Here is an 11,063-nt window from a genome sequence, read left to right as displayed (position 1 = left end):
GTCTCTTTATGAGATATGTGTATCTCTGACACTGACCTGACCTTTGGAGCTAAGCTGGCAAATTTATTACCTTTCACCATGGTAAAACGATCCGGCTCCATTGCTATATAAAGGCCACCTTGTGACCTTACCCAGCAACCCTCACCTTGTGCACCACACTCACAACTTTTTCCTGTCATGCCGAGCCCCAGCATTCATCTGAGAACCCCAGATGCAACCCCAGGTAGCTTTGTCAAAATATTGTGGGATTTTACCCGCAGTACCATGGGTTCTACCCAGCCACCTCAGTACGAGCTGTTCAAATCAAGGATCACCCCATCCACCTCGGAATATTGGGCAGCAGTACACATTCCTCCTGTAGACTCCAATCAAGATCCAACAGAAGTTTCCTTCGTGGAGAAATCTATGCCAACCCCACACCTGGCCATAGAAGCTGCTGTGAAAGAAGCAATTGCTCGCCTTCGATCCGCTGTACCCTATGCCCGCGAACGAGGATATTATTACTTTCCGAGCCGTGCAGCACCCGTAGAAGTAACATCTTTTCCCGGTGGACGCATTGAGAGAGACCCAGTGCTAGCCAACCTTATCCAGTACATCATTGCTCAAGAGCATTTGAACCAGCGAGTGATGGATTATCTCCAGAGCCTCGCAGATTTAAGTCCTCAGATTTCCATCGGCAGATCACTGAGGCCCGACCCAGAGAGACGCATACATCGACTGGTCAATCCACTGCCTCCGATAGAAGAGGAGTGTATCCCTTTACTAGAGACATTTTATCAGGACCCCGTCCAGTTGCCGTTTCCATTTTAGAACATCGCTGCGGTGTTCATTATTGCAACATTTATTTATGTGTGTGACTTATGCGTGATACCCTGAGTTTGTACGACGAGTCAATTATTTGGCTTCTACTAATGTGTGTAGTTTTTGTTGTGGTTTATGCTCCTTTAAATTAACTGTTTTTCCCTCGCAAAATCCTGGAGTGAGATTTCTTTTCCCTGAGTTGCTACACCTGCCCCTTCTCACGACATGGATTATTTAATTTCACACAGCACCACGCAGCAGACTCACAACCATAATCATTCGGACACATACATTGTTTGCAAAACCTTTGCAACGGTGTTACATCCAGCTAATCACCCCCTAACAACAGTTAGCACCCGGCACACTCCATCTACTCCTCATGATCACCACCACCGCGGAGAGCCAACACCCGAGCCGCAGCATCGCGACACTCGTCGAGGATCATCACGCACAGGAGCACAGAGAGCCCCAGCAGTGTCGCCAGCCCTCCGCATATCAGGATCACAAACCAGTCTGGCATCGCCTCCGCCATTAGAGCCTCACCCAAGCTTCTGTAAGCAGTAATGGACAAAGAAGGAGGAGGAGAAGTGAGGCCAGGTGTGAGGAAGAAGAGAGAGGCACCCCGGCCATTTTATAGCTCGAGCTCGGTGTACGGTGGGCGAAGTCCACCAACGCCGCTCGTCACCAATCGCCGGTGTTCGGAGTCGAATCCGCGAGTAGTGCCGACAGCGCGCTGGCCCGCGAGGTGAGTGCACGCTGCACCGGCAGCTAGCACGCCGTGCACTACCACGGTACGGCCTAGATGCCTTACGCGCTAGGCGTCACCGGTGGAGAAAGCGCGCGAGAGAGAGGTAGAAGAAAGAGCCAGAGGGAGAAGAAGAGGCTGGCAGTGGACCCCGGGTCCACCTGTCGGCCAGAGAGAGCACTGTGCTCTCGGGTACGACCAGCGTATATCTAAATTTAGGAGTTATTCTAAATTTATATCCAGCATAGAATCTCACGTTTTTGTCCCGAACCGTAGACTCTTCCACGCAGCACCAGTTTTCACACTGTGGTTTTTCACCACTTATTGCCCTCTCACTGTAGCCACATTTTTATTGCGTAATATTTTCTTAACACAACTTTTAACAAATCTCGAGGACGAGATTTTTCTTAAGGGGGATAGTGTTGTGACACCCCAAAAATTTGGCCTTGTTTTAATGAATTAAATTTTTTTCCAGGAATTAAAGCTTTGGATATCTGAGCTCCTTTTTGATTTTTTTAAATCATTTCCTTCCCTGTTATGATGAGTTTTTCCCAAAGAGAAAACTTTTCAAATATGTTATTGGACTTGTTTAACCTCTCAAGAAAAACTTTCCTTTTATCAGTATAACTAATTAACTAATTTAATTGCTTGATCTTTACTTTCTTGAGAATGGATTTTCAAGGTTAAATGGCCATATTTGAACTACAACCATTTGATAGATTCACTTAAAATTCCCACAAAAATTTGGAGATGTCATGTGATGTTTTTAAATCACTTTTATGCAAAAATATATTTCATTCATGAAATATTTTGAGCCCTACACTCAATTTTTCTTCTCTGGTCCAGAGTGCATTTTGCACTACAACCCATTTAAATATTTCTTCCTGGCCTCCACCAAAATTATGGGATGATGGTAATGGCCTAAGATTCCACATTATGCAAAAACCTCGTGCTGTTCTTTGAAAAATTTGAGTGAATCAACCTCATTTTCATTCTGGACCAACTTGATGGTTTGTACAGCAACCATATTTTTGCTTGCTCTTTAACCCTTGATTAGTTCTCCTACTTGTAGTCCTCCATGTTAAACCCTTAAGTCCAGGAGCATGCACCTTTTGGATCATTTTTGGTTCATGAAATAATGCTATTTATTTCCTGTCCAGAATTGAAGTTTTGTAAAACTTGCACTAACAAGTTGCTGCATTTGACCAACTAACCTCACCACCCTCTTGTACATCTAAAGAGTCCACCATCTGGAGTTTTTGACCACTCCAAGACTTGCCTAAGTGCCCTTGGCATTTTGCCAAACACCTTATGGGCAGGATCTATTTTGGCATGAATTTTTGGTTTGCACTGTGAACCTAATCCTCTGATCAAACTAGCATGTCCACTAGACTCCCAGTTGCTCCTAACCTCGATCTGGTAAACCCCAACCTCACCTGCGACCTGTAGCATGCCGCGGCATTGTGTCGAGCATCTCCCGTGCGTGCACTGGACGCGGCCAGAGCGCGCGTATTGCATGATGCCGCGCCCGAGCCGACACGCTGGCCCCCCTGGCTTTGGCCCACACGTCGGCACCTCGCCACGCACTCCCCGCCTCGCAGCATCGCGCCAAACCACCCTGGCACGCTACAGCGCCGCCGCCAGGGCATTCTTGGCGGCACTCCGGCGTCCGCAGTGGCTCCAGCCACGGGCAGCGCCGCCCAAACCCCTCCCGCTCGCCACCTGGCCCCTGGAATAGTGCGAGCTCATCCGCAGCCATGTCCTCTAGCGCTCGTCGCCGCCACGATGCCCTGCTGCTACAGAACGTCAGTTCGCCGGAGGGCTTATCCACGGCCGCCGCGGAACCGACCTCAACGAGCTATAAAAAGAGGACCCCGAACCCATTCAAGCACACAGGCAATCTTAGAATGCTCCCCTAGTTCTCCCGTGGCAGCCAATCGACCCGGGGAGGCCTCCTTCCTCATCTCTGGCAACTCCTGCCGCCGCCATTGCCCCGGCCTATTCGGCACCACCAGGACCTCCCACTCTCCGTTCTCTCCACCAAGAGCTTCCTCATCTTCCCGTGAACCATTCCCACTACTCGATGTTGATCAGGAATCACCATAACCCCAGTCACACTCTGCTCCCGAAGCTCTCCGTCCGCCGCGAAGCTCACCGCCGACGACCCCGTCCACCCCCGAGACCGTAACACCCACCGGCGGGACCGCCTCGACCCCCTGAGCCCGTGGATGGCTTCGGTTTCTCGAACAAAGCCGCCAATCGCCGGCGGCGATCGCCGGAGTTCCGCCTCCGCACGGGACAGAGAAAGAGGAGGGATAGACTGGTCAAACCTGACCAGTGGGCCCTCTGGACCCACTGTTAGCGACCGCGTGCCTGTCCACGTGGGATTAAGTGAAAGCGTAATTCCCCCAGTACGTTTCCCCCGCTCCGAAAGCGTATTTCCCTCTGAAACGTTTTCTTTTCTGTTTTATTTTAAATAACAGATTTTGACCACAACTTTGACTGGTTATAACTTTTTAAATACAACTCCAAATGAAATGATTCTTTTTCCTACCTCTCTCAAATTTCACCTAGTTTATTTTAAGATTTATTTGAAAAAATTTCAGAACAACTTTTGGTGCCATTTTTATTTTGTGTGTTAATTCTTTTATATTGCTAAAATAGGATTTTTGAAGAGAGGAGAAATGTTTCAAGTTTTGGAGTGCACCCTGCCTTTCCACACATTGAAGGCAAGCATTCTGAACCCCGGCATAATATTTTTGTGTGTTCGATGACACGTTCATAACATCACCTCACTTTGGAGAAACTTGTTATTTCATGTGATATGATCATATGCATGGGTGCATGTTATTGATTTCCATGCTGTTGGAAATGGACACACTTGTGATGATAATCACCCTCATGTGCCTTGCATGCATACCGGCAGGAACCCGGGAAAACCTCTGCCTTGGGTAGGCATGAGTTTGTCGCCGGTCTCCGTCGGGACGGTTATGTCTGGTATGGCATGGCAAGGTGATATGAGCGGTGACTCTGTTGGATGAAATATATTCGTTATACTAATCATGCAGGGAATACTTAAACCTCCTGAGTCGACCGTAGATCGAGTCTTGTGCCAGTAACCCCCATACTTGTTTCGTACTACCACTCGTCTCTACAGCAAGTAGAGTACGGTTCAGTAAGTTGTCAACCTCTTTCTAGCACACACCGTACAGAGAGGCCATGGTGGAAGATACCGGTTGTAGCTGGTAGGCAGGCCACCTGGTCCGGGGGCATGGGTGTTTCCGGTTGGGACCGAGAGGGGAGGCCACCCCTTAGAGCGCGCGATATAAATTTGATCCCATGCTACGCGAGGTTGTAGCCTCCCCACTTAGAGTTTGCTTAACAGGTGTCGTGGGTGATTCCAGACACGTGTGAGATAAGCTGGTGTGTGCAAGTTAGGTGTGTTTTCAACAAAAAGACCGTAGACAGAATTAGTCCCGATGGACTGAAGAAATCCGTTACTCGTGGGTAAAGAGTACACCCTCTGCAGAGATTAAACCTATTCGAATAGCTGTGTCCATGGTTAAGGATTACAGTCTGGGATGGGTCAAGTGTCGGTCTTAGTGTCGGTCTTCGGAGGTGAAACTGTTAACCAGAATGGAATTACTACTTGTGACTTGTGATAACTATGATTATTATTATTTTTGACTAACTCGTGATATTATTGTTATTATCGAGTATCTCTGGGATGGTTCTACCTCTGGGATATTCACTATGATTGTTTATTTTAAAGCCCTTTATGTGGTGTCGCTCAGACGCCCGACTGTGGCATTTCTTTTAAAGCCCTTTATGTGGTGTCGCTCAGACACCCGACTGTGGCATTTCTTTTAAAGCCCTTTATGGGGTGTCGCTCAGACGCCCGACTGTGGCATTTCTTTTAAAGCCCTTTATGTGGTGTCGCTAAGACGCCCGACTGTGGCATTGCTTGTTATTTGTTTCATAAATTTTAATACTACCATGTTATTGCATTTTTATAAATAACTTGCTTGCACGTATCAGAGTTTCATTTATCTTTTGTGACTGACGTCATGAGCATAAAATATTTTCAGCACATCATTGTTATATTATACCTGTGTTCATAATGTTTGCGAGTACATTGAAAGTACTCACTGGCTTGTCCCTGGCTATTGTCTTGGCCAGATTTTCTTGCACGGAGAGGAGCGATGCGATGCCAGCCCCGGAACCCACACAATGGAGATAGCAGTCTCGCGAAGATAGGAGTTAACCTGGTCAGCTGTTCCCGTGGGAATTGGAGTCCCATAGACACTGATGTTTCACAACCCGCTTCCTCCATCAACCACTAGAAACCATTTGTTGTACTCACAGGCCAGAATGGTCTTGTACTACATATTTTGTTTTCTGCTTGGAATTTCTGTATCAAGTTGGAGCCTCATCAGCTAACAGTAATCCTGGGGCTGATGAGCACGACGGTCTTTTCTGGAAATTTATTACCCGGAAAACCGGTCGTGACAATAGGGGACTAGCCATAATGACAAGCAAGCAATCCAACACACAAGTGAACAAGAAACGGGCAAAAAGAGGAAAATAGAGAAAGAGAGGGAGGATGGAGAGAGAGGGCGAATAAAACGGCAAGGGTGAAGTGGGGGAGAGGAAAACGAGAGGCAAATGGCAAATAATGTAATATTGGAGATAAGGGTTTGTGATGGGTACTTGGTATGACTTGACTTGCAACAGTGCCACAAGTGACTCTTTGTCGGGAGTCAAATCTTGACTTGTCTTGCGCGAACCTCCCCGGCAACGGAGCCATAAATCCTTCTTGCTACCTCTTGAGCACTTGCGCTGGTTTTCCCATGAAGAGGAAAGGGTGATGCAGCAAAGCAGCGTAAGTATTTCCCTCGGTTTTTGAGAACCAAGGTATCAATCCAGTAGGAGGCCACACACGAGTCCCTCTCACCTACACAAACAAATAAATCCTCGCAACCAACATGATAAGGGGTTGTCAATCCCTACACGGTCACTTACGAGAGTGAGATGTGATAGATATGATAAGATAATATTTTTGGTATTTTTATGATAAAGATGCAAAGTAAAATAAAAGGCAAAGGAAATAACTAAGTATTGGAAGATTAATATGATGGAAGATAGACCCAGGGCCATAGGTTTCACTAGTGGCTTCTCTCAAGATCATAAGTATTCACGGTGGGTAAACAAATTACTATTGAGAAATTGACAAAATTGAGCATATTATGAGAATATCTAGGCATGATCATGTATATAGGCATCACGTTTGAGACAAATAGACCGACTCCTGCGTGCATCTACTACTATTACTCCACACATCGACCGATATCCAGCATGCATCTAGAGTATTAAGTTCATAAGAACAGAGTAATGCTTTAAGAAAGATGACATGATGTCGAGGGATAAACTCATGCAATATGAAATAAACCCCATCCTATTATCCTCGATGGCAACAATACAATACGTGCCTTGCTGCCCCTACTATCACTAGGAAAGGACACCGCAAGATTGAACCAAAAGCTAGGCACTTCTCCCATTGCAAGAAAGATCAATCAAGTAGGCCAAACCAAACTGATAATTCAAAGAGCCATGCAAAGATAACCAATCGTACATCAAAGAATTCAGAGAAGATTCAAATATTGTTCTTAGATAAACTTGATCATAAACCCACAGTTCATCGGTCTCAACAAACACACCGCAAAAGAAGATTACATCGAATAGATCTCCACAAGAGAGGGGGAGAACTTTGTATTGAGATCCAAAAAGAGAGAAGAAGTCATCTAGCTAATAACTATGGACCCGTAGGTCTGAGGTAAACTACTCACACTTCATCGGAGAGGCTATGGTGTTGATGTAGAAGCCCTCCGCGGTCGATGCCCCCTCTGGCGGAGCTCTGGAAAAGGCCCCAAGATGGGATCTCGTGGATACAGAAAGTTACGGCGGTGGAATTATGGTTTTAGCTCCATATCTGGTAGTTTGGGGTACGTAGGTATATATAGGAGGAAGAAGTACATCGGTGGAGCAACAGGGGGCCCACAAGGGTGGAGGGCACGCCCCCCTACCTCGTGGCCTCCTGGTTGATGTCTTGACGTAGGGTCCAAGTCCTCTGGATCATGTTCATTCCGAAAAACACGTCCTCAAAGGTTTCATTCCATTTGGACTCCATTTGATATTCTTTTTCTGCGAAACCCTAAAATAGGCAAAAAAAACAGCAATTCTCGGCTGGGCCTCCAGTTAATAGGTTAGTCCCAAAAATAATATAAAAGTGTATAATAAAGCCCAATAATGTCCAAAACAGAATATAATATAGCATGGAACAATCAAAAATTATAGATATGTTGGAGACGTATCACTCCTCCCTCCCTCCCACTTATATATATGTGGGAGGGGGCGCCAAGCACAACCACGACAATTTCTTAGCTGTGTGCGGCGTCCCCCCTCCACCGTTTACACCCTTGATCATATTATTTAGTGCTTAGGCGAAGCCCTGCGGAGATAACTTCACCATGACCGTCACCACGCCGTCGTGCAACCGGAACTCGTCCACTACCTCGCCGTCTTGCTGGATCAAGAAGGCGTGGACCTCACCGAGCTGAACGTGTGCTGAACGCGGAGGTGTCGTACATTCAGTACTTGATCGGTTGGATCATGAAGAAGTTTGACTACATCAACTGCGTTATCAAACGCTTCCGCTTCCGGTCTATGAGGGTACATAGACACACTCTCCCCTCTCATTTCTATGCATCTCCTTGATAGATCTCGCATGTGCAAAGAATTTTTTGTTTTCCGTGCAATGTTTCCCAACACTGGCATCCGAGCGAGGTCTGTGAGTTGATAATATGCATGAGTAGAACACAAAGAGTTTTGGATGGTGTCGGTGTCAAAACCGGCGGATCTCGGGTAGGGGGTCCCGAACTGTGCGTCTAGGCCAGATGGTAACAGGAGGCAGAGGACACAATGTTTTACCCAGGTTCGGGCCCTCTTGATGGAGGTAAAACCCTACGTCCTGCTTGATTAATATTGATGATATGGGTAGTACAAGAGTAGATCTACCACGAGATCAGAGAGGCTAAACCCTAGAAGCTAGCCTATGGTATGATTGTATGTTATGGTTCTTGTCCTACGGACTAAAACCCTTCGGTTTATATAGACACTGGAGAGGGTTAGGGTTACACAAGGTCGGTTACAAAGGAGGAGATATCCATATCCGTATTGCCTAGCTTGCCTTCCACGCCAAGTAGAGTCCTATCCGGACATGAGACGAAGTCTTCAATCTTGTATCTTCATAGTCTAACAGTCCGGCCAATGGAGATAGTCCGGCTGTCCGGAGACCCCCTAATCCAGGACTCGCTCAGTAGCCCCTGAACCAGGCTTCAATGACGATGAGTCCGGCGCGCAGTTTTGTCTTCGGCATTGCAAGGCGGGTTCCTTCTCCGAATACATCACAGAAGAATTTGAATACGAGGATAGTGTCCAACCTTGCAAAATAAGTTCCGCATACCACCGTAGAGAGAATAATATTTTCGCAAATCTAATTTGCTGGCTTGTTTTGGCAGCATGACGCTATGTCATGGCCCGGTGATTATTCGAACTGTTTTTCTTCAACCAGCTCCACACATAACGCGAGGCGGTTTCTTGACACGTCTTGTCAAAGCAGAGATCGTGTTCCCCCAATTACGGGATTCTCATTAATACGGTCGTGGGTAACCCAACTGTGTCTAGGACACCTAGATTATAGGCAAGTCCCAAACGTCTATGGAGAGGACGCTTGATATTCATCCTCTTTATAAAGGGACAAGGTTTTTGCTTTTTCCCTCTCGTGCTCAATCGAACCCGTCCCCCGCCTCGAGTTCTAACACCCAAAGCCCAGGTCAGGTGCTCCAGATCTTCAATCATGTCCAGATCCAGCCTTCAAGGCCGATGGATGCCCTCCTCCGTTATGGAAGAGGATATCAAGAAGTTGAGGGAGGCCAGATACCTGACCGCCGAAGTCGCATCGGCTGCCTGCTCGAGGGCAGGTCGTCCCTACTCCCGACCCCAACGAGAACGTCATGTTCGTCCCCCACTTCCTCCGAGGCCTAGGCCTCACTCTGGATCCCTCCGTCAGGGGTTCGATGTTCTATTACGGGCTAGATTTCCACGATCTAGCTCCAGACTCCTTTCTCCACATCTCGACATTTATTGTCGTGTGTGAGGCCTTCCTCCACATTACCCCTCACTTCGGCCTGTGGCTCAAGACCTTTGAAGTGAAGCCGAAGATGATCGAGGGGCAACATGCAGCGTGCGGAAGCGCATCAATAGGCAAGATGGCAGGAGCTCCATGGCCGAAAGGTTCCTTTCCAGAGGTGTCCGAATTATGGCAACAGGAGTGGTTTTACGTCACGGCTCCCAGAAGTGCCAAGTGGGCGGCTACCCCCGCCTTCCGCTCGGGCCCCCCACCATAACTGATGTCATGGATTAGCAGAGGTCTGAGCTGGGGTCCAGCCAAGGACATGCCTATACTGCAAAGCCGCATTCAAGATCTCTTCGAGGGAGATTTTAATTTGGTTGTTGTGATGCAAGTTATGCTAGTTCGTCAAGTCCAGCCTTGCAAACGCCGGCCCCTTCGCTTGTGGGAGTTCAACCCAGAAGGATCGCGTGCCATTCAAATTTCCTCGGCCTAACGCACGAGGAGATGTACAAGTCATTCTTCAGACCTCAAATAGAGTGTCCAGATGCTACCGAGGACGTGGGCCTGAGCAGAAACCGTGCCGCCGAACAAGTAAGAAATCCTCTAGCCGAACGCACCGTCTTTTATTCATCATGGAGTTATTTCTGAGAGTTCGCTCTTTGACCAGGACTGGCTAACAAAGGCGAAGATGATTCGGTGTTTGGCCCCCCTCCCTGAGGGTTTGGAAAATCTGGTATTGGAAAAGATGCTCGAGCTCGCACCTTGCCCGGAGCCCTCGAAGGAAGATACAGGGGGAAATAATATAGGCAGATGCAGGCCCCCATCGCTGCCATTTCCAACTGAGGGAATGAGCGCCTCCATGAAGAATTCTCCAACAGAGGGTCCTGCCTCGGGGGGTGCTCTTGCCGCACAAAGTCCGCGGGGGGATCAGCCCTCCAACGAGTCGTAAGTGATCCAAAAAATACTTTAATAGTGAAGGTATACTGTCTTTCTTCTGAGAAAATGACCGCCGCATATATCTTGCAGTTCGAGCCTTAGCCCATCTCAGCTGAGCTCGTCTTCGGGGGATCTTCTTCCGGAGATGATGGAGAGTGAAACGCCTCCCCCGGAATCCTCCGCTCAAGAAGCGGGCGACCCTGAAGTGTCGTCACGGAGGGCCTCTCCGGATCCGGTGAGGCCAGAAGATAATCCCATAGACCCCCGAAGTCCCCAGCGTCCGGCTCTCGAAGAGAGCAAACAAAAGAGTCTGGCACCGTCTAGTATGCGGTCGGACGTTCTGAGGGAGCTGGTGGGGCGAGCAGCCATCTTAGAAGAACACCGTACGCT

This window comes from Triticum aestivum, chromosome 1A (assembly GCF_018294505.1).
Source record: "Triticum aestivum cultivar Chinese Spring chromosome 1A, IWGSC CS RefSeq v2.1, whole genome shotgun sequence".
Classification (NCBI taxonomy): Eukaryota; Viridiplantae; Streptophyta; class Magnoliopsida; order Poales; family Poaceae; genus Triticum; species Triticum aestivum.
Note: the sequence above shows the minus strand (reverse complement) of the source record.